Raw genomic sequence first — 23,121 nt, forward strand, 5'->3', positions numbered from 1 at the left:
ATCTCGTTCTACGTAAGTCGACCATAGTTCCTTTGAAGGATCATACACGTCTATTGAACCGGTAAGTCCAGCCATGTCGAGTGAAAATAAGCCCAACGATTTAGTAACAACACCGGAAACTCATCGAGTAACGCTACAAAGGGCGGTCTAAATTGTGGACAAACTCGCGAACTTCGACGTGGGGAAACATTTCAGTACAAAATATTGTGTACGTGTGTTCTGTACATTGCTTATATACTTTTAAACCAAGCGGCAACAAAATTCGCCATCCTCGTCGCCAATTGTGGTGTTTGTGACCACGAAATAATGGAAGGAAAACATGGCGCTGACTGTTTTTATTCAAGTACGCATGCGTAACATACATGTGTTTTACCAATGGACCAGTCATTGCAATAATGGTATGGAGCAGTCATTGTTCTAAGATGACACAGAACGTCAATACACTACAGTAAGTACCTATGGCATAATCAATTAAACTGCAATCTTTACTGGTAACTTTACCTATATTTTTATCATTTCCACATCTGCCATTGAGAATATAAATGTTATGTAACTTGCATAAATCTAGTAGCTTCACACCATGCTGATTTGCCTTTCCTTGGTCCTGGCTTGCATTATATCTAGGGATATTAAGGTTATCAAGTTTTGATATGTCATTCAGAAAATTATCCATATCAGTATTATCAATATAGATATTATAATCAACTGTAGTGTAATCGGGAGAACATCTAGTTCTGGCATTAAAATCACCAAGCAGAAGCATTGGTTTTCCTGATTGCACATTGTCAAATATTTCATTTTCAATCATATTAAAAGTGTCATCTTTGTAATATGGTGAGCCAGTAGGTGGAATATATACAACACCAACAATTAGACAATTACTATCGTTCTTAGTCTGAGTGCCTGTGATACTAAACCAAGACACTGACATAATGCTGTGAGTGGTTTGTTTCATTAATTTTAACAATATTAACCAGTTCATTTTTAACACTAATAACAATGCTACCAGAGGGCCTTATACCTTTTCTATTATTGAAATAAGTTGTATATCCTGGAATAAGATTTGACATGCAGTCAGTTTGATCTGTTTTGCTTTCTAAAAACATAGTATATCATATTTTGATATTAATAATAAGAAATCAGGTGTAATTAGTTTACTTCTCAAACCACAGACATTCCAAACCGAGTATTTGCAACTTAATGCAGTCACTGTTCAAAGCAGTATTAGCCATATCATCAATATCAAAAGTGTACGCACCCCCCATAGTCTGTCGAGGTCCGTCCGTGGATGTGTAAACAAAATAAATAATAGTCCAATTTACTTCTCAGAATGCAGGAAAATGCATCTCCTGCATTCTAGATTAAAAAAAAATTCGGGGGGGGGGGGGGGGGGGGGCGGGCATGCCCCCCGGACGCCCCTAGAAACTCCGTCGATTACGCACCCGCATATAAATGTCTGCATACGGGCCTGATTGTATGGACACACTTTGGGATAGCATCTGTATTTTCAGTATTATATTTACTATATGTACAAATGACATCTTGAATATCACTAAGTACAGTTAATTCAGGATCAGCATAATCATGTTTTGGGTTGATATTATTACATGTATGTACATTAGTTTGTGGATTTGAATGGTAAAAGCTTGGAACAGTATCAGTATGTACACTATTATCATATTTACAAGGTGTCATTGGCATCTTGAATATTTCTAGGTACAGTTAATTCTAGATTAGAATAATCACATCTATGAATAGTACTATCACATTTATATGCATTGGTGTGTGGATTATGCACAATGCCTAAGTAAGTATTAATATGTACTATGTTTTGTAAGTTACATACATGTACATTGTTATTAGTAGGTTGACTATCACCGTGAACAAACAGTTCTGTGCCGGTCAGTCCTGTACCATAAGTCCCATTAGATGTATCAATGTGTACACTGTTTGGGGAATTACATACATCAAGAGCGTAGAAAGGTACCAAAAAGGGGGGGGGGGGGGGGGGGGGGGGGCACACTTTTATATTTACACTTTTACACTATTATAAAGCAAATATAAAACAAAATATCTGAACAGTGTGTGTGTGGGGAGGGGCACATGCCCCCTTGCCCCCCCCCCCCCCGTTTCCTACGCCAGTGTACATTATTTATATATTGACTTCCATGATGTACAGACTGTTCTATGTCAACATGGTGATATAAGACGTAAGCATTTTCTAGTATATTAGAAATAGAACATTGACTATCATTCTGTACAGTAAATTGTGTATCTGCAGTATAGTATGGGTAAATATTGTCACTAATAATAAAGCCTATAAATTTAGTCTTCACGCATTTCCTTAGAATGTTGATGAAAGCTGTGTGAATTTTATTAAAACAACGTGGAAAGACTGGACAGGTGGAAAATGCCGTATACAATTGCGATAGCAAACACTTAAGTTTCGATTCGTCCGAAGTGACTTGTCGGCTTAAGCGAGATATGGGAATACCATGTGTTATGGCTTTTAAAAAAGATGCGACACAAAACAAATGACAACACGGCGACGCCATCCACACCGAAACGACCTTGAGGTGCATATAGTCAACGTCTCAAACTGCGATATGTTTCCAACTCCGGTCAGTTTGTTTTCTCATGCACGGTTCTTGCAATCAACATCCGATTTGTTGTCATTTGCATCTCGTTAATTTGTAAAGTTTTTCTTTACAGTTTGAGAACATTTTCATTAACAATAAAGTTCAGCCAAATAAGAATCTATAGCCTAGTCCGTCCCATTCTACAAAAATGTTTTTTTTATAAATAATTTCACTTTGGTTTGACGTAAGAAGAAAAGTAAAAGTGTTTTGGAAATCCCCCCCCCCCCCCAAAAAAAAAAAAAAAATATTAAAAAATTAATAATAATAATAAAATAAAAAATAAAATAAATAAATTAAAAAAATGCTATTTTTGTATGCAACTTAGAAAAGAATTGATTCAGATATAAATAACTTGTAAATTCCATAGTATGAAAAAAGGCGTTCCCTGTGAGACAGATTATAAATACATTAAATTAATTTTACACAAAGAACACCTTTTTAATACTGTGGGATTTACTACAAGTTATTTATTTCTGAGCCGAATGTTTTTAAAATTGCACACAAAAATAGTACTGGTTTGTTATTTCCAAAACACTTTTACTTTTTTTTTTTTTTTTACGTCAAACCAAACTGAAATTATTCACAAAAAACATCTTTATAGGAGGATGGGATGGACTATTAAGGGACATTCCCGAGTTTGCTACATTGTTGTAATTAAATATCAAATATATTTTTTCTGCATAAAATATTAGTGGCTGTATATTAAACATGTTTCTGATCGTTCTAGTATTTGTATTGGGTTAAATTTCATTTTATTTCCTAAAATATATTTTTTTCGTACGTACGAAATTATTTGAAGACGAAATCCAGTTTGAGATTCTTACAAATATTAAGATGACCAGAAACACATTGAATATACAGACATTGATATTTTAAACAAGAAAATATATTTAATATGTAAGTTTAATGGTAGAAATATTTTATTAGTCGGAAACATCTTACAATGCAGCAAACTCAGGAATGTCCTTTTAAGTCGTTTTTGTTTATTTCTTAAAATTGAAGATATCGGGTCCACTTGACAAGTAAAAATTACTAGAATTCAAGTGTTATTTATCGTCTTTTCTACTACATCACAAGTACTAGAATATATAGTGTAGCAAAATAATTCGCACAAAAAGCTAAAGAACAAAACAAGAATAAAACTTGTCATTCAGTGGTAAGCTGTCTCCCACGAACATTTTCATCGTCATCTGTCAGGCCGGTGGTTTTGCGGATGACGTTCCAGGTTCAAACTGATAAGGCATTATTTGTTGTGTTGCACAAGTATTAGTCCAATCGTCATTACTACAGTGTTCATCATCGAACGAAGAATCGCAGTTGGTTTCTGTGAAGCGAGTTCCCTTCATGACGTCAAGGCTATTTACAGGCAAATGGTTTTCCCGAGAATTTTACTCGGTCGTTTCCAGCAGTGTTCTACGGGAGTGATGTTTTAATACTTTATGGGGCATTTTCGTAATTATTGATTTACATATCGGTGTAAAATATTATTGCAATGAATTAAAAAGGCATTTAATTGTGGAATTTGAAATTTTAGTGAACATCTTGAAATTCATACTGACTGCCATTTTAATAATTATATTTTCTTATATCTCAACTCCTGGTTAATGTAGAAGCACAATTTTGTTTTGTCTTTGTACATTTCAGTAGTCAATGAATCCAGTTCTTTTGATTTATAGTCATCCAGTCATGGCAAACGTCTTAAACATCAAAATGGCAGCCACGTGAAAATTTAAAATAGCCACCAATTTAATCATTTAGCAAATGATTTCCCTCCTAGCCCACATACAAATACAATTTTATGTTCATGGTGTTCTTAAGTACATTTTTAGGTCAAATAATTAAAATGTTGCCAAGCGCGGATCCAGGATTTTTTTAATAGAGGGGCCCAAAACCAGTTGTAGTTTTTGAAAATAGAACTTAAAGGTCCTTAACAGGTGGACGGGACAACTTTGCATTTTTATGTATTCTGTAATATATATTGTTTGACCATAAATAGGGGATAGGGCGGCCCCTTGGACCCCTGCCTGAATCCGCGCCTGGTTGCAATACTAATGACTTTCATGTTCTATATTTTAAATATTAAAGGAACTTACCAATTGTAAATTGTAATTGATAATAGCATATTAGACATCTACTTCATCTGTAATAGTATGCATATTGCAGCAGTCCTCGTCAGCTTCAAGCTTGCAGCACTCTGCAATCTAATTAACATTAGCTCCACTATTAAATGTGGATCTAACACCAGCCCGTTGGAGCTCATGTCCAGTTGACCTATCATTCGACCAATCAAAACCTTACTTGCAAAATCATGCCAGTGATTTGAAAAGAATTTGAAAACATTCGGGATTATGTCGAGGGTATATGAAATGATTCGGGTGAATTACAAAGTATGCAGGAAACTAATTTCAATATAAAATTTTATAAAAAATTTGTATCAAGACGAAAAAAACCCAAACCGTGATGGTATAGCCATAAAATCTGTTTATACTAGTATACAATCCAGAGTTTATTACTGCACTTTTCCCCCTGTTTTTTTCAATGTTGAAATAGACCAACAAGTTCGCCTATTGCATAAATAGTCTCTCCCGATATTTTAAAACTGTGTATGCTCCCGAATAACGCTATAAAAGGCGAAGTGTAATTGGTCGATATTTAAATTGTTATTTATAGATGAAATGTCTCCTGGACATAGGATTCCACGCAATGCAATTTTAATCAGATTGAGCACTCTGTACACTAAAGATTGTGTTGCTTACACTAACTTGCAGGTACATCAATCTGAACACTTGCTGACGCCACAGTTGTATCTGATCAGTTGTACCACAGCTAGCTTCTGATGCAACGTGCACCCCAACAGCACTACCTTGACCCAACAAAGTCTGCATGGATAAATATTTTCCAGATGTAGCATGGAATCGTACGCTCAGATATTTGTTTGAAGATGTGCTCTATGGGTAAAAGGCAGTGTGTTTCCACACTTTGGTTTGGTGATGGCTTCGTTCCTCTCAGAATAGTTGCATTAAATGAAATGACCTTTGTGCTTGGTTCCATGCAGTAAAATCTTCACATTTTGACTGACCTTTTCGTATGGTTCATCACCGACGCCAAGCTAGTACTTATCTCTGGAGCTTTCGTGAATACAATGAAGTTTCTTTATTAATGTCCACCATCCAGTTATAGCATGGATGTATGTTAATCCGAGTCTATATCTGTACAGAGTTCGTTATATAGGGAATAACTGGTTACTGTCTTAAGATATCGGCTTTATCCTGCGTTGTTAGAATGGCGAATGCAGCGAGGCACTGCCGAGCTTCATTCGCCATTTGACCTGAGCAAGATAAAGCCGATATCTTAACATAGTAACCAGTTATATCTTTTATCCTTTTATTCTTTTATAAAAAATGGTTTCATGTTAATCTGGTTGTGATTTTATATATAATTATTCGTGTAACCTTCTGGTGATGAAAAGCCAACAGTCTGTGTCTTTGATGTAGAAATACACCTCATTACTTGGCCCGATTACTTCACGAGAATGAGGTATCATGAGCATGTCTGCTTCTTCCTGTGTACTTTCACCTGTGATAGGATGGTATTTTGATACATTTAGACCGGCCTCGGTGGCGTTGTGGTTAGGTCATCGGCCTACAGAGTTTTAATCCAGATACCGACTCCAAACCCCGAGTGAGTGCTCTGCAAGGTTCAATGGGTAGGTGTAAACCACTTGCACCGACCAGTGATCCATAACTGGTTCAACAAAGGCCATGGTTTGTGCTATCCTGCCTGTGGGAAGCGTAAATAAAGATCCCTTGCTGCCTGTCGTAAAATAGTAGCCTATGTGGCGACAGCGGGTTTCCTCTAAAAACAGTGTCAGAATGACCATATGTTTGACATCCAATAGCCGATGATAAGGTAAAAAATCAATGTGCTCTAGTGGCGTCGTTAAATAAAACAAACTACTTTTTTGATACATTTAAGAGAACATATTTTATTGTGTTTGTGATGTAACTAGCGTTTTACATCAGTGAATAACTTTTTATGCGAGATGTATTATCTGATGTAGATGATCCTTTGTATATCTAATTGATGTCATTGATAGGATAATCATCCTCAACAAGTTTAAAGTTATCCCCACGAACTTGGTCCATATTTTCGGAGCTAACTTAGCACTACGCTATCGTAAAACCGACGTAGGCTTTGGTATGTGTTATTGTAACATCATGACCTACGATAGTTTTACAATATCTAAGATAGCTAAGATATATAGCTTCGAAAATTTGTAGCCTAGTTAGTGGAATAATATCTAATATTTCATAAATATTGCTCTGTGTTAAAGATCGATCTTACACCCATGTAATCATCTAATAGTGAATCAATGCATGCAGGAAATGCTTCTGATCACTGACACGATATATATCTGGTAGATAAGAAGTGAATTTCCGTTGGGTTCTCGTCCTGAGAAGGTTACACACACGGGTCCCAAATACATGTATAATTATAGATACAGACGTAAATCGCAACCATAAATGAATGAATGTTTAACGACACCCCAGCACGAAAAATACATTGGCTATTGGGTTAATGTAAATCGCAACCAGATCAACATGAAACAAATTAATGATGAACTGGGTTCAGAAAGAACCTTAACATTACCAGACTTTCATGCACAAACTGGAAGTGACACAACAGGACAAATAGTGGTATTGGAAAAAATGCAAGTGAATGTATTCGGGAAAGCTCCACCGGCTACATCTGAAGCTCTTAGCCAGCTTGGAATTAGTTATGAACCATACAAAGAGGTCAGTACCTCATGGTATTAAGCTCAAGGGCCATCTGTACAACTGATGCAGCTATTCTGAGAGAAAATACGCCATCACCAAACCCAAAGTGTGGAAACACTGCCAACTATCTCTGGGACCTTGAAACAGCATATCCAAAGAGCATATCTCCAAGCAAATATCTGAGCTCAAGATTCCATGCAAACTCCAGAGATCTAGACCCATGGTTGTGTCAAGGAGTAGAATATATGTATACTTGTGCTGTTGAAGGTGCACGTTGCACCAGGGGCTTTGATATAACTGATCAGATGCAAATGTGGTGTCAGTAAGTGTTCAGGTAGATGCATCTGCAATGTACATAACTCTGCAATTGTGAATCTGGTGATGATTGCTGATTGGTGATGATTGCTGGAATACACAAGTAATTACAGACGAAGTAGATGCCTAATCAGGGGTCATACTGGAAGGAAATTAGTTTTAGCCAATTTTCAGATGTGTAGTATTTGTTTGGAAATTATTAAAAAGTGGCCGAATTAAACAATATTTTATTAGCCAGATACTAAATGTTGTAGCCACTTTAAAGAAAACTTAGAAATTGGCTAATATGGCATGAGCAGGATGAGCCCTGCAAATGTGCCGCTGTGAATTATAGTTTACAATTGGTATGTTCCTCCATTTCATTAGTTTAAAATCTAAATTATTTTCCAAATGATTAAATTGTAGTGGCCATTTTGAATTTCAAAGTGGTTGCGATGACTGGAGGATGGTTATAAAAATAACACCATTGAATTCATTGATCCTAGAAATGTACATAGAGAAAACTAATTGTGCGTCTACCTTAATTGGGAGTTAAGATATATACAAAATACATTAAAATGGTGGCCATTTTGAATTTCAAGATGCTGCCATGATTGGATCACTGTAAAAATGTCACCAATAAATTCATGACAACGTAAATGTACATAGATAAAAAAATAGTGTGTTCTATTTTAACCAGGAGTTGCGATGCATTGAAAAAAAGTATTAAAATGGTGGCCATTTTGAATTCCAGGATAGCTGCCTAGGTGAGATAAGTTTTGTTTTTTTACAAATTCGCTCACTGAGCTAATAAATGTGACCGGATACTAAATTGTTGTGGGTCAACTGAGAGTATATATATACATATATACTCTTAGTTGACCCACAACAATTTATATATATATATATATATATATATATATATATATATATATATATCTTAATAACGGCGATTTTGGATTTCAAGATGGCTGTCATGCCTAAATGAAAAAACAAAATGTTATCAGCGATATGTTATATTATATGTTAATTGGGAGTCAAGATATATGTAAAATATCCTAAAATGGTGGCCATTTTGAATTTCAAGATGGCTGCCTTGATAAAAAAAAAAAATGCTACCAATGGATTTCTAATTCTGGATAGTTTTTAGAATAAAAATAAATACTTTTTACTGACTTGAGCAAAAAAAAACAAAAAAAAAAACCCAAACAAATTTACATAACTGCCTGACTAATATATCGGGTTTAGTATATGCCAGAATTGCAAAATGTTTCACATCCAATAGCCACTTATTAATAAATCAATATGCTTTATTATTTTTTGGTTTAAAATGTAAAGATTATACTTTGAACTAATTGCGCTCAATGGGTAGGTGTAAACCATTTACACCGACCAGTGATCCATAACTGGTTCAAAAAAGGCCATGGTTTGTGTTATCCTGCCTGTGGGAAGCGCAAATAAAAGATCCCTTGCTGCTGATCGGAAGAGTAGCCCATATAGTGGCGACAGCGGGTTTCCTCTCAAAATCTGTGTGGTCCTTAACCATATGTCTGACGCCATATAACCGTAAATAAAATGTGTTGAGTGCGTCGTTAAGTAAAACATTTCTTTCTTTGAACTACTTGCCTAAAAATTACAATAAAATACAATAAATATTATTTTTTTTAAAAAGAAAGAAGGATAGGAGGAGCGATTCATGATACTTTTTAACTATGACAATACACCTTTATGGAGTGCTTCAAAATAATGTGAAATTATGAAGTAAGAACCTGTAACAGCCGCAGTGTCTCGAATAACGAATTTTCAGTGGACGGCAAGCACAACCTGCGCATCCGGACCTTCCTTTAACAACCGAAATCAAGCGTGCTAACCATGATTTATTAGCTGTCATTGGCGAACTCGTAAGTTATAACGAAATAACACAAAGAAATAGTTTCTAAAATGACCTAGTATGTTTTGATGTACTAGGTTGAAACTATAAAGTACTATATTAGTAAACATCACTATCATCTAGCAGTACACTACCCGCTCTAATTCACAGACGCTAGACCTAAGGACATGCAGCCCACTTCCCAGTTTCTAGTGTCAGTGGGCAGCAGAATGCGCTAGAAGACGGTATAGTTGCCGTCCAGTCCTTTAGTTAAACGAGGCACTGGCATACAGTTAAAATCTAGATTCAATTATTAATACAGTGGACATTTTCTAGAATGTGCGTCAGATGAAGCATTTTCTTACAAACAATCTATATTTTTCTAATAGGCTTCATAACACCACTTTTACAAGTTTGCGTCAACCAGCACGCATGTATAATTTCAACAAGACGTTTTAAATATAGCGCAAAAAAGACAGAATTAATTTTCTGATTTATTTCATTTGAAAGTCTTCATTTTCTTCATTCTTCGCCTTTCTGCATAATTTTCTTTTTGATGAGGCACTGCAATTCATGGGTTTTTTTTCCATAACACTGGGGGTGGGGTGTATGTGTCAAAGCAGCGCACGTATCTTAAAATAATTTTGAGGTGTGTTATACGAATTTCCTTGAAACTCGATTATCGAAGTTTTGCTGTATATTTCTTTAATTAAACAAGACAAAATGTATTACTTTTCTTCGATTTCGTCTATTTAGTAATTTCTGACCATTTGAGAAAGGTAGATGGTCAAGTATACTCAGGAAACAAATAACATACAGAGATACGTTTCATTATCTATTTATATGTAATAAACACAAAGAAGCGCTAATGATACTGCTAAAAACTCTATTGTTTTGTGAGAACTAATGTGATTAAATGAAAGAACTCTTCAACTGCAAACGTATCATTACTCTTAATAAACTTACTAACATTATAAATAACAACTTTTTATCCTGAAAGCCTATCACATTTTGCTTTATATACACTAAAGAGATATGAATCTTGCAATATTGACGTATGTGTATATATAATATTTGTTATATGTATGCAATCCTCTGATGCAACCGGTTGGTGGCCCCTAGCGAAATAAAGATCTGTTCTGTTCTGTTCTGCTAAACACTTCCTAGGGCAAAGGGTCGAGAATTATGTCATATCGATAAATTTGTAAAATAAAAATATAAAAGTAGGTTAATATAACGACAATTTCCCAGTGATTATTATTATTTTTATATACCAATGAAAACAAATCGAGGCTGGCTAGCATATTGCACTTAAAACCATCTCAGTCTCCTTTGGGAACACGCATAATATAAGATCCTGGATATAACCCTTTCTGTTGTTGATTCAAGCTGTTTGTGTTGCTCAAAATGTCCCATGCATATGATATACCTGTAATATAGTTTTGTATGGAGTTGTGCCATTGTATCTAATGTAGTGGTCTGAATTTACGGGTGTCCAAAATATGAATAACTCACTGTCCCATTATACATAATGCCATAATTGTTTGTATCACTAAAGGTTCCATGCAATTTGTGTGTCTTGCGCCTTCCATGCTCGTTCGTTCCAAAACTTCATGGTAAACTGGTAAACAGTATATACAGTCTCTTAGTTTACTCAATGATTTACGTACATACAGATGATCAGCTACTCTCTCTCTCTCTCTCTCTCTCTCTCTCTCTCTCTCTCTCTCTCTCTCTGTCTCTCTCTCTCTCTCACTCGCTTTCACTATTATTAACATCATGTATGTTCAAAAGAACTGCGTCATTTACATTTTTAATTTACGTAGATATAAATATTTACATTCTAATAATAGCTGTACTTGCCGATAATGTTACAGTAATTAGGAGAGTGCGTGGTAAGTTGAATAAACATGTGCCCAATTATTTTGTATATTTTATGCAATAAAATGTTTCTGTAATTAATATTGATAAATGCAACTTTGAGCGAAAAAACAGAAAGGACAAACAGGGTGGAGGATTGGCTGTATATATATCAGAAACTTTTTATCCTATATTAGACGAAACGAACTTGAAGACTTGAATACCGAAACTGTATGGCGACAAATTAACTTACAACATTGTAAAAACATCCTGTTATGTTTTGTTTATAGACCACCTAACTCATAATGTGTCCTGGATAGACATGATTGATACTCAGGTTGAAAAGGCTATCAATAAAACTGTTGATGTAGTTGTTATGAAGGACTTTAATATCGATTTCACAAACGGTTGCTCCAATACTAAGTGGAGCAATTTAGTGCTGTCATATGAATTAACTCAAATAGTGGAAAATTCTAACCAGAGTAAAGAGGGATTGGGTTTGGAAATATTTTGAAATTAGACACTGCATTTTATCCACTTTGACACATTTTGAACAGCAGTTTCCTTACCACGATTTACACAAAATTACAATGTCACGCATGCTATACATATATTAATTGGCAAGATTTAAGGATACGCAATGTTACCCTCAGTACCCTGCGTTAAAAACCCTGATATTGCCTCCTCCAACCCCATTGCAAAAGAGGAAAAGGTATTGGATATTTTCAGACTTTCTGCAAGGTCAGAAGACTTCAGCAGCATCATGGCGTGTAGATATGAAAACACGAGATGTATTTCGATTTCTTAAAATAACGAGAAGCTGCCATTCTGGAGCACATTTTAAATTACGGCTGTTTGGTGTGTAACATAATGGTTGTGACACTTGGTCTAGATAGTGAAGGAAGAAATCTGTTCCCACTACACTGGATATTTCTACCGGGAAACAGCAAATAATCTTTATATGTACAGACATAAAATCAACTAGCACAGTATTTAATATATAACAAGCATGGGTTACTGGTTGGGACAAGAACAAAGTCAATGAGCCCACCGAGATGGCTCGATCACATGACCCAAAAGCACCACCATTGATCGATCTATGACTAGGCTAGATATAACCCATAAAACAACTGAGGTTATTCTTAAATGGTCCATTCCGCTATTGTGTGCTCCATAACTGGTATATCAAACGTTGTGGTATACGCTATTTGTGAGTGCTAGTAACTAACCTTTTTGCTGATAGTCGAAAGAAAAAGCCTATGTCGCAGTAATGATCGTCTTAAGTACAATAAACTCAACAGCCTCAAATTGAAGAAATGCGGTGCGGTGTCGTTAAGCACACGTTCCTTTCCATTTTTATGTTATTACAATTTAAGTCGGTATCTTATTACAATTTAACGCAGCTCTGGTTATTACAAATTAGGGCAATTTTGTATTACAATTCAAGTCAGCTAGTTTATTACAATTCAGGGCAGTTTTTATTACAATTCAAGTCAGTATTACAATTCAGGACAGTTTTTATTACAATTCAAGGCAGGTATTACAATTCAGGTAATTTATTACAATTCAAGGCACTACAACCCTCTTACTCTTTGTGTATTCATTGAAGGATAACAGCTAATGATGCTTGGTTATTTTACAACAGTGTAGAATATTAACAAGTGTACTTTTGTATTCAGTGAATGGTCCAGTGGTCTAGTGGTACTTGGTCATCTTACAACAGTGTAGACTGTCAACAAGTTAGCTTTTGTATTCAGTGAATGGTAACAAAATCTAATGATAGTTGGTCATCTTCCAACAGTGTATAATATTAACAAGTCAGCTTGTGTATTCAGTGAATGGTAGCACACACTGTTGCTAGGATTATACTCTCTAGTGATAGCCATACACCAAATAGCATGTGAGTGGGTCAAAGTTCGAGATACTCTCATCTTTTCATCCCACAGTTGAGGCTACCAGTCGTGCCATTGGTAAATAACGTGAGATTGTTTCTTGTGATAAAATGTTATTTCATCTGTCAAGTAAATTCCTGTAATTTAATTTGAACTGGTGCCAATGTGCTTCAATCATGATTGTGCGGGTCCTACTAAATATAGCATGACAAATTTGTTTGGAACTAGAGTAGTCATAGCCGCAACCCGTAATGTCTGGAACGAGCAGATTAAGGCCGTCTTTCCATTGGCGCGGATTTACCCGCGCGGCTAGCCGCGTAGCGGTTCTACGCGCGGGGCTAGCATATTTTCATTGAGGCGTTCTTATGAGACGGTTTCTTCCATGTGACGTCATTAATTATTTAAGCGGCCATATGCAAATTGAAATATGTCATTGTAAAATGAGGAAGATCCATTACTAATGAAAATTTTACAGAAAAAAAAACATTTGATCAAATCGAGATTTGAACTATTACGTAAGTCCTTCCCACAGGGAACGCTCCCACCCCATACTATGTAATTCAATACATATTATTTATTTCTGAGCCGATTGTTTTCTAAATTGGACATAAAAATAGTGGCAAAAACAAAAACAAACCCGAACTATTAGATACAAGAGCTAACACAATGTCATGTAAAATGAAACACATATTTTGGGAACATAAAATAATGAACCGATTATGTTTTACTGACGCCACGGGTCCGTTATCAGGGATGGGTAAGGGACCGAACAACCCGCCGTATCGTAAAAAATACTTTAAAAACACAATAGTTTACCTCCTAAAATAACACAATTCTTGCAATAAAAGGTCTTTTTATTCTTTGTTACTAAAGTGGACACGGTAAATATTATTGTTAGTAAGAAGTTGGTGAGCATGCACATCAGTTATTTGAACTCATTTCATGTTATTACAGTATCGGCGTTTTTCATTATTGAACGAGGATAAAGGGTGTTAACATAAGTTAGTTCAGATCTGGTACTTATATTCACTTAAGGATTGGTAATAAATACCGGGTTTTCGATCACCAAGTCAGTTAAAATTTCAATTTGCTCACGTGTGAACATTTCTCGCCCATTGCACAAAGAATGCTAAAAATGCCTATTCTTAAAACTGAAAAATTAAATAACGCTATAAAACACACAAGTGCGGGACATGGGTAATCATGGGTAATACCCCAAAATGACGTCATTGTATGGATTCCCCATGTGGTTCGAGCCGCACGGCTGGCAAAAAATCGATACATGATCGACATTTTTTTGCCGCACGGTTAGCACCCGTGTCAATGGAAAGACGTCAATGCAAATCAACGCATTTGATTTTTACCGCTTAGCGGCAGAAATAGCCGCGCGGGTAAAACCGCACCAATGGAAAGGCAGCCTAACACCCTTTTTCCCTGATTTACTGGTGTATATGTCGACTGATAAGCTGCGTATAGCAGTTTTAGCCGCATATGTTACTATTGTCGTCTGTGGGATTTGATTTGGTGGTATGCACCCTAGTGGTACTTGGTCATCTTAGTATAGAATATTTTTGTCTGATACCTATTTTTTTTTCTGAATGCACAATCACCTAAAATGTCGTCCATTATTCACCAACAAACTATTATAAAATATGATCTAGAAATAAATAAGATTCAGTGGGACGTATTTATTGAAGTATTAAAAAAATTCCAGTCCTAACTAAATTCTAACATGTTGCATGTATCCCTCCCGAAAAAACACAACACCAACAAGACGACAACAAGACATCAACAAGACAACAACAACAAAACATTAAAAAACCCAATAAATAACAAACAAACAACAACAAAACAAACAGACAAACAATAACAACACACACACCAAAAACGGTCACATAAAAACACTGGGTTCTATAAACATCCAATAACAAACCAATGAAACACAAGCATCCAATAACACACCGATGAAACACAAGCATCCAATAACACACCAATGAAACAGAAGCATCCAATAACATACCACTGAAAGACAAACATCCAACAACACACCAATGAAACACAAGCATCCAATAACACACCAATGAAAGACAAACATCCAATAACACACCAATGAAACACAAGCATCCAATAACATACCAGTGAAATAACAAACATCCAATAACACACCAATGAAACACAAGCCGTATACAAATTAATTTACTGAACAAGAAACTCCAGTTCCAAAAATAAGTATCAGACAGTGTTGTGGACGGTTATGAATATTTAAACTGTGGGCTTGTTACAATGACGTGAAAGTGTACTGTCACGGTGTCACTCGGCCTGGTACGGAGTTTTCACCTGTAACAACCCTCCAAGAACTCCGAGATGCAGCCAGTTCCATCATTTACTGATAAGCGTCCGACATCCTGTTCGAGTTTAAATAGAAATAGGTTGTTAAATAACACATGTAACTTGATCTATAACATCAACCAAGACCCCGTTTTACGAAGTGATCGTAGTGCTAAGATCACTTAAGTTCATAAGTACCTTATCGTAGTGCTAAGATCGTTTCAAAAGACGGGACCCTGAATCATATGCGTACTATATAAAACTACATCTGCTCAATACGTATTTAATTTTAGGTATTAGCAGTTATACCCCACTTCCTATCTTGTTTGTTACGATTTCTTTTGTTAAAAGTTTAGGTGTATTCACCGATACAACTACACTTTTCATTTAACTACATCTATATTTAAAACAAAACCCACCAAAAAAAAAAAAAAAAAGAAGAAGAAAAAAAGATGAATACTAGAATCATTTATCATAACTTAGGCCTACATTGAAATCCGTAAGGTATGTCCGTTGTTTCTCTTATATTTGATGAGCACGTGTTCATTAGGAGAAACGCACGGCTGCTCGACTGTTGAACTGTATCCTAACAAGAGGCGAGCGATTATTTTAGAAACATTACAAGAAGTTTGCTGGCGTGGCGGTCTATTTTGTTTAAATTTATGATGCGCCACCCGTCTAAATAATTATACACTAGTTATCCCGCTGTGCGACAGAGCCGGACTAGACCAGTACAGAGAAGGGGTGTACTCATACAATATTTACCTGTGCTGTACAGTACAATACTGCTGCACGTTGACACTCGGAGTTGAGTGTTTGTGTAACAGGGGCTTTTTAATCTGTAATGATTTATTTTGTTTATTGCTGTTTGTGGTATAGGCCCACGAAATGCACAGAACACACCACTTATCCACCCTTGCAGCAGCAGCAATGGTACAGCCCACGCATGTCAGATTTTTACGAAGCAAGAGACACACAAAAACACCTTCGTGCCGTTTATAAGACAAAAATTACAAATATTACACATTTAGCATAATCTACAATCAATCCCAGTCACAAGAGCCCATAAAATCGAGACTTTGATACATTTCTTTACAAACCTTGACGTTTTCACTTTCGCAACCAACAGCAGACAAGAATACGCATATGGAGTGCGCATGCGCTGAGAGTAAGATAGGCGGAAAACTTAACTTTTTTCATCTGCACTAATTAAAAAAATATTTACACTGATAGCTCGGCAAGTATCCCAGGCATTAATTGGCTAGCGAACAGGGATGAAACTGACTCCTGTCAAAATGCTTTACAAGGAGAATCCCTTCGAGTCTCCGATTTTAGCAGGGAATCCTCAAGCTTTTCCATTATGAATGGAATCAAAACGATTTAAAAACATGGAAAATGACTGTGGAAAAATCAATCGGAAAATTATGTCAAAAATATTTTTGGGTAGAAAGATGTTGATAAAGTTCCACATTCTGAGCGAACTGCCTCGCGACCGCCGTTTTATTAAAATAAAATTGATGTTGACAGTGAAAAGGCCAATGTCAAAATATTACTTAACCACTGAATTTAATTTGGTCATCGCTCAGTGAGCAAACGTTTTGTAATGTCATTGATTTCTATTACCGTATCCTAACCGGATGCGTGCGGCGCGACATATTTATATGTCGCTCCATATGGTGCAGTTAGGATACAGCGATTGAAATAAATGCTTTCTAAAATAATCGCTCGCATCGCTCGTATCCGGTAGGATACAGCTTTACTAATATGTTCCGTCATGTTCACACATGCCATGTTCCGTTGCAACGGATTGTCTTTTAAATCCTTCAACACTTTACTAAAGTCTTTTGGTATCCATACTGGGGGAATGTACATAAAGTTTTCCCGTTGTGGTATACATGTCCAGCTGTTATATACCCGTATTATACAACACCACGTGTGCTAAGCCGTGTTCGCGGGAATCAGTAATTTAAATGTCTCTCCAAAAACATTTTTCCTCATGCAGTTAAAAGCTTCTTGATTATCTAAATTAAAATGCACAGAAAATGTAGTCAATTTAATGAAACAAATAAAACAACTCCATTCCGTTCTTAAAAGTTGTTTTTTCTCCTTGGCTTATTTTCACACACACGACGCACAATTCGCCATTACAAAATAAGACAAAATGGCTTTGATTGATGACACATATCATTTGCAAATAACAAAGTTACAAATTATGTTTTCGTAATATTTCAACCAATAGAACAAGCCATCTACCAAAATTGGTTTGCGTCGTGACATCGTTTGCATATGACAAAGCTCAAATTTTATTTTCATAATATTTCAACCAATAGAGCGAGCTATCTAATTACACATGCACACTTATTCACAGCAGTTTCTACGAGAGATTTATAGCACAATACGTCTATTAAAAATCATGCAAAGTACGGAGATGTAGTTAGCATGTGTCAGCTACCCCACTCCAGTAAATTCCCAAACTTTTATTTTTATTTTTAAATAATCATATAATCATTAAATATTATTTCTAGTTCTACATATCATCAATGGTGTTTTAGGCAATTTAAACATAAATTTTTTTTCTTGGAGATAGTATTTTACTTCTTAATTACTCCAGACTGTTCCCATTCCTAGAAAATATAACTACGTCCCTGAGTTTTAATACATTCCGATAACAGTACCACAGTGTATGAACGGAACGGTAGTTTTTACGATTTTCGTGAAGCTGTAACTATGTTAAAGGGAAATTCCTGAGTTTGCTGCATTGTAAGATGTTTCTGACTAATAAAATACTTCTTCGATTAAACTTGCATATTAAATATATGTTCTTGTTTAGAATATCAGTGTCTGTATATTCAAGGTGTTTCTGGTCGTCTTAATATTTGTAAGAAGCCCAAAACTGGATTTTGTCTTCAAATAATTTCGTACGTACGAATTTTTTTTTTTTAAATTTGGAAATACATGTACAATGAAATTTAACCTGGTACAAATATTAGAACGACCAGAAACACGTTTAGTGTACAGCCACTCATTTTTAAGCAGAGAAACATATTTGATACGTAATTACAATCGTTAAAAAGTTTTTGTTAGTCGATAACATCTTACAAATTGCAGTAAACTCAAGAATGTCCTTTTAATTAAGCGACGAGCACGTACTTTCGGTTCAGTTGGACGTTTCTGTCCGTGTAAATTGGTCCATATTTATCTTCTTTGTAGGTATAAACATAAAATATAAATTATTGTTATGACAAAAACAATCCATGCCGAATTAGCACAACCAAATGTTATACATATAAATAAAAAATAAAAGGCGTATTCAAACATTTTATTCATCCCTACCAGGTAAAAATCATTTTAAAAATCCATTTTGACAGGCATACCGAAGTTGAAAAACATTTTGAAAATAATATACTTCAACAGACAAGACTTTTACCAGTTTTTCTTCAAATCTGATTTGTATAGTTACTTGCTGGTATTAATAAAAATAACTGTATAGTTGAATGTGATCCGAATGCTTACTCTTGTTCTGTGTGAACGTCATTAAGCCTTAGATTTTGGATATCTAAACGAAGTTGGAAGGTGATATTTAGGTGTCGCTGTCTACGTAAAGGAACTAATCTGAGTTTATAGACATTTTAACACGTTTCCGACAAAATTAATATAACTTTTTAAAAATGATTAAAATTATAATTTATTTACATTTTATTGCTTTGAATATGGATATCTGTTACATTTTTGGCCCCAGGATGAATAAAGAAAATATAAATAGCCGTTTGATATCATTTATCTTACAAGTCGTTTATCTAAAAGACTCTAGTATTCTGTTTCTAGACAGCTTTGAAAACGGTCTTTCTCAGAGCAAAGTGACACACAAAATTGCATGTATGCAAACTGGCAATCAAAGTGACCAGTTTCATTCAGCATCGCCCTCGTTCTGGTATGCCGAAATTAGCATCACGTTGTGATTACCATATATCTTGTACACATGACATTACATCGGCGCACTGTCACTGTCTTTGGGACCAACTAACGTTGCAACAGGTTTGACTAGCTCAAGTCACCTCCAGCCCTCCCCTTATTATATTGTTCCCCTACAACATATCAATAAGGGGAGGACTGGAAGTGACTTGAGCTAGTCTCTGAACAGACAAGCTGGGATCGTCTACGTGCCATCATTTCATCTCGCAAGCAGTTCGACCACGTCTTCTCCCAGCTTTTAGACAGTACGTCCAGACTGGTGTAGACGTCACACTTACAGGATCTTATTCAAAGATATGTTTAGGTGTGCCCTGCAGTTAAACTACGCCAGGATCCGTTTGTATCGTCCAGGTACGAGATTTGTTGATGTCAAGGTCAAACAGGGTCAAATATGGCAGAGTAATATTAATGGAATTTCTGTACATTACCCATGGAAACCTGACAAGTATGAGATATAGGGACGAGATTGTTTTAGCCTTTAATGCTTCCATCATGTCGCCAAATTGGCCAGACCTCACCATGCCAGGGTTGTAACATAAATTCTCATACACAATGTTATCCAGTATATGAATCGGCCGGCAGTCTCACCAGATGTGTCACGAGTTGGGCACAGGACTGAGAGACCATCATAGGAAACAGATGCTCCAGAATTAGGACAATTCCACTAGGCAGAGAGGCAGGCTACACTATAGGAGTTCGTTATTGAAATAGTTTTGTGGGACTTTGGTTTTTGATTTTACCCCCAGGCTACTCACAATTATTGGTCTAACGTTTTCCTCATCTGTCTCCAGTACTGATTTGTATGCAGAACTGACCAAACGTTAAGCTATTAATTTTGTACTAATCATTACGATGGTAATATTTAAAAACACAGTGTCAGTTGGCAGGTTTCGAACCTACTGCACCCATTCGAATGGTATTTGACAGTCCAGCATCCTGTCCACTCTGCCAACGCGACTTCTTCAAAAATAGAAGCACTTTAACCGGTAGTCAAATCCGTCTACCGTGGGCTATTAGATTTGAAACTAGTTTAACAATTGTGTATTAACTTGCAATGGGGCCAGTGGCGCACTCTGGGACTAATAGTCCACCTGCAGAAACGTCGACCCAGTAAATATATTAAAAACACAAACAGAGTTTCTGCCAGATAACACCAAGGGTAAAATTACGTACCCTAAATCTTGGAAATAAAATGGATACATTTTTTATAATTTTTAAAAAGATAATATTAAAAAAAGTGTTGTTTAAAATTTATCAAAGGACATAAAATGCAGTGTCCATTTTGGAAAGATTTCAAACCCATAACCACCTACAAGGGGCACTTATTATCGGTTTTATTTTTATTACGTATCCTCAAATTATTTTGTGGCACAAAGCCAAAGTGTCAACTGGCAGGTTTCGAACCTGCATACATGAATTTTGGTTCAGAATTAACGTGCCTTATATTGTTATGATCGATAATATCAGTAAAAGTGTAATATTGCATATCACAATAGTAGCACAATAATTCCTATTTACGTTCCAACATTTAAATATTCTGAAAATAAATTTAAAATTGTTTTGCATCAATTGTTTAATTAAATTTAGTGGCTAAAATATTTTATTCACTTGACAAAGCAAAATCAAAATCTACTAAGTGACTACAGATAAATGTTGACAGATATCAAGTGCCTATACAGTCATCTTGCAAGCAAATATACAGTGAAGATGAAATGGGTAAGAATGGGAAAAGCTTATGCACATCTAATTCTGAGTTAGTTTTATATTTGGACGTCAAACAATTATAAGTTATATATTAACAAATAGAAACGTAATGGATATTAGAACAGGTTTAGTGAAATATTGTTATAATAATGATTTTATCGCGGATGAATTTAACGTTTTGCCATTTTTCATACTGATCAGGATACAAAACTGACATCATAAAGTGTGAAAAATTAATTTTGAAGCCCGTAACAATAATAAACCATTTATATCATTGATCTCTTCGCTGTAGCCCATAAAATAAAGATAATTTTAAATAATAATAATAATAATAATAATAATAATAACAATAATAATAATGATACGTTAACTGGTGAAACGTCTTGACAACAGAAAGTGACCGATAGTCGCTATACATAATCAGAACTTCCACAAACTATATAGTTCCGTTCATACACCGTGAGTACAGTCCTAGCGCACAAGGATAAAACTGCATCAAATTGCATTTGCTCGTGCGACACGGACAACTGTGTAATAGACCGTTTCAATACTGGAGAACAAAATGTGAGGGTCACGACGTCTGGTCACGTTATTTTTGATTTTCCTTTTTTTTTTTTTACTTTCTAGTTATTGATCATATTTGCAATAGAACTGATATAATAATAATTCACTCGACTTAAAGTGGGAGATAAGTCAGTTATACCCACACTTACTCTGTGTATTGGTGAATATTCCAACAGTTTTGGTCGTGAGAACATCCTCCGCTTCGCCCCGAAGGCCCCACGACCCAAACTGTAGGGATATTCACCGATACAACTCGTAAAGTGTGGGTATCACTATTACTTGTATTATGCCTCTCCACATTCCTTCTATGATGATAAATGATTTAACATTTCTACATTACATTGAAAATGACCTGTAATAATAAAAAGAGGCATCAACCATATGGGAAAATATGCGCACTTGCCTTTGTCTTACTTGGTATCTTCTGTTTGTGTAGCCTTGTAATGTTTTGAACTGGTCACACGCTGGATTGAGTTTTCACTGGATTTCCAATTACTAAAGGACGAGTTTTCTATTTTTACCGCATTTTTTAATGCCCATAACTGAAAAAAAGAACAAATATTTGGTTTGATATAGTCATTGAACGTTCAGTCGTCAACTCTCCCCCCCCCCCCCCAAAAAAAAAAAAACCCACAAAAAAAACCCCACACAAAACAAAAAAAACAAAAAACAAAAATAAACAAAACAAACAACAACTTTAGGCTAGCCGCGTCGATGTGGAAAGTTGAAATGTCTTTTTATACATACTGAACATATACAGATTGAATGTTAGGAAACAAATATTCATTCGACTACACCTCAGAACATATTAAACTATGCCTGTTTGGTTTCTAACAAATATGGTTATTGGAACATTTGGTCTATAGAGAGAAAGTAAATCTGCTTCTGTTGTCACACAGACTACTTCCACCGAAAACAACCACCAGCAAGCAGTCTTTTATAAGCACTTTCCCACAGACAGGCTAGTAAACACCACGGCCTTCGATGTACCAGCCATGGGGCACTGGTTAGGACAGAAGAAAAAACCTGAGATCATCGAGGACGATTGGTGTTACCCATCACACCTTACGTTATAACTCTACCGTGGTTACACACCACTGGATCACTGGCCAGATAACAGTAACACTGTATTAGCAATCAACACCGATTGCATGCATGCATGGGTTTAAGTATCTACCATCTGATTACTTACCTAGTAAATAAATTGTCCTTAAAAACCC

At 35.7% G+C, this 23,121-nt stretch overlaps 1 long non-coding RNA gene across 1 annotated transcript; it reads right to left on the reverse strand.

The window, feature by feature from the left end:
* Positions 1 to 12,940: 12,940 nt before the first annotated feature.
* LOC121371690 lies at positions 12,941 to 22,530 on the reverse strand. Its single transcript, XR_005957816.1, has 2 exons — positions 22,316 to 22,530; positions 12,941 to 15,738 (listed from the first exon to the last, which is right to left on the reverse strand). It is a non-coding gene; the product is annotated as an uncharacterized LOC121371690 (long non-coding RNA).
* Between the last annotated feature and the right edge of the window lie 591 nt (positions 22,531 to 23,121).

The sequence above is a fragment of the Gigantopelta aegis genome, chromosome 4 (genome assembly GCF_016097555.1).
Source record: "Gigantopelta aegis isolate Gae_Host chromosome 4, Gae_host_genome, whole genome shotgun sequence".
Lineage (NCBI taxonomy): Eukaryota > Metazoa > Mollusca > Gastropoda > Neomphalida > Peltospiridae > Gigantopelta > Gigantopelta aegis.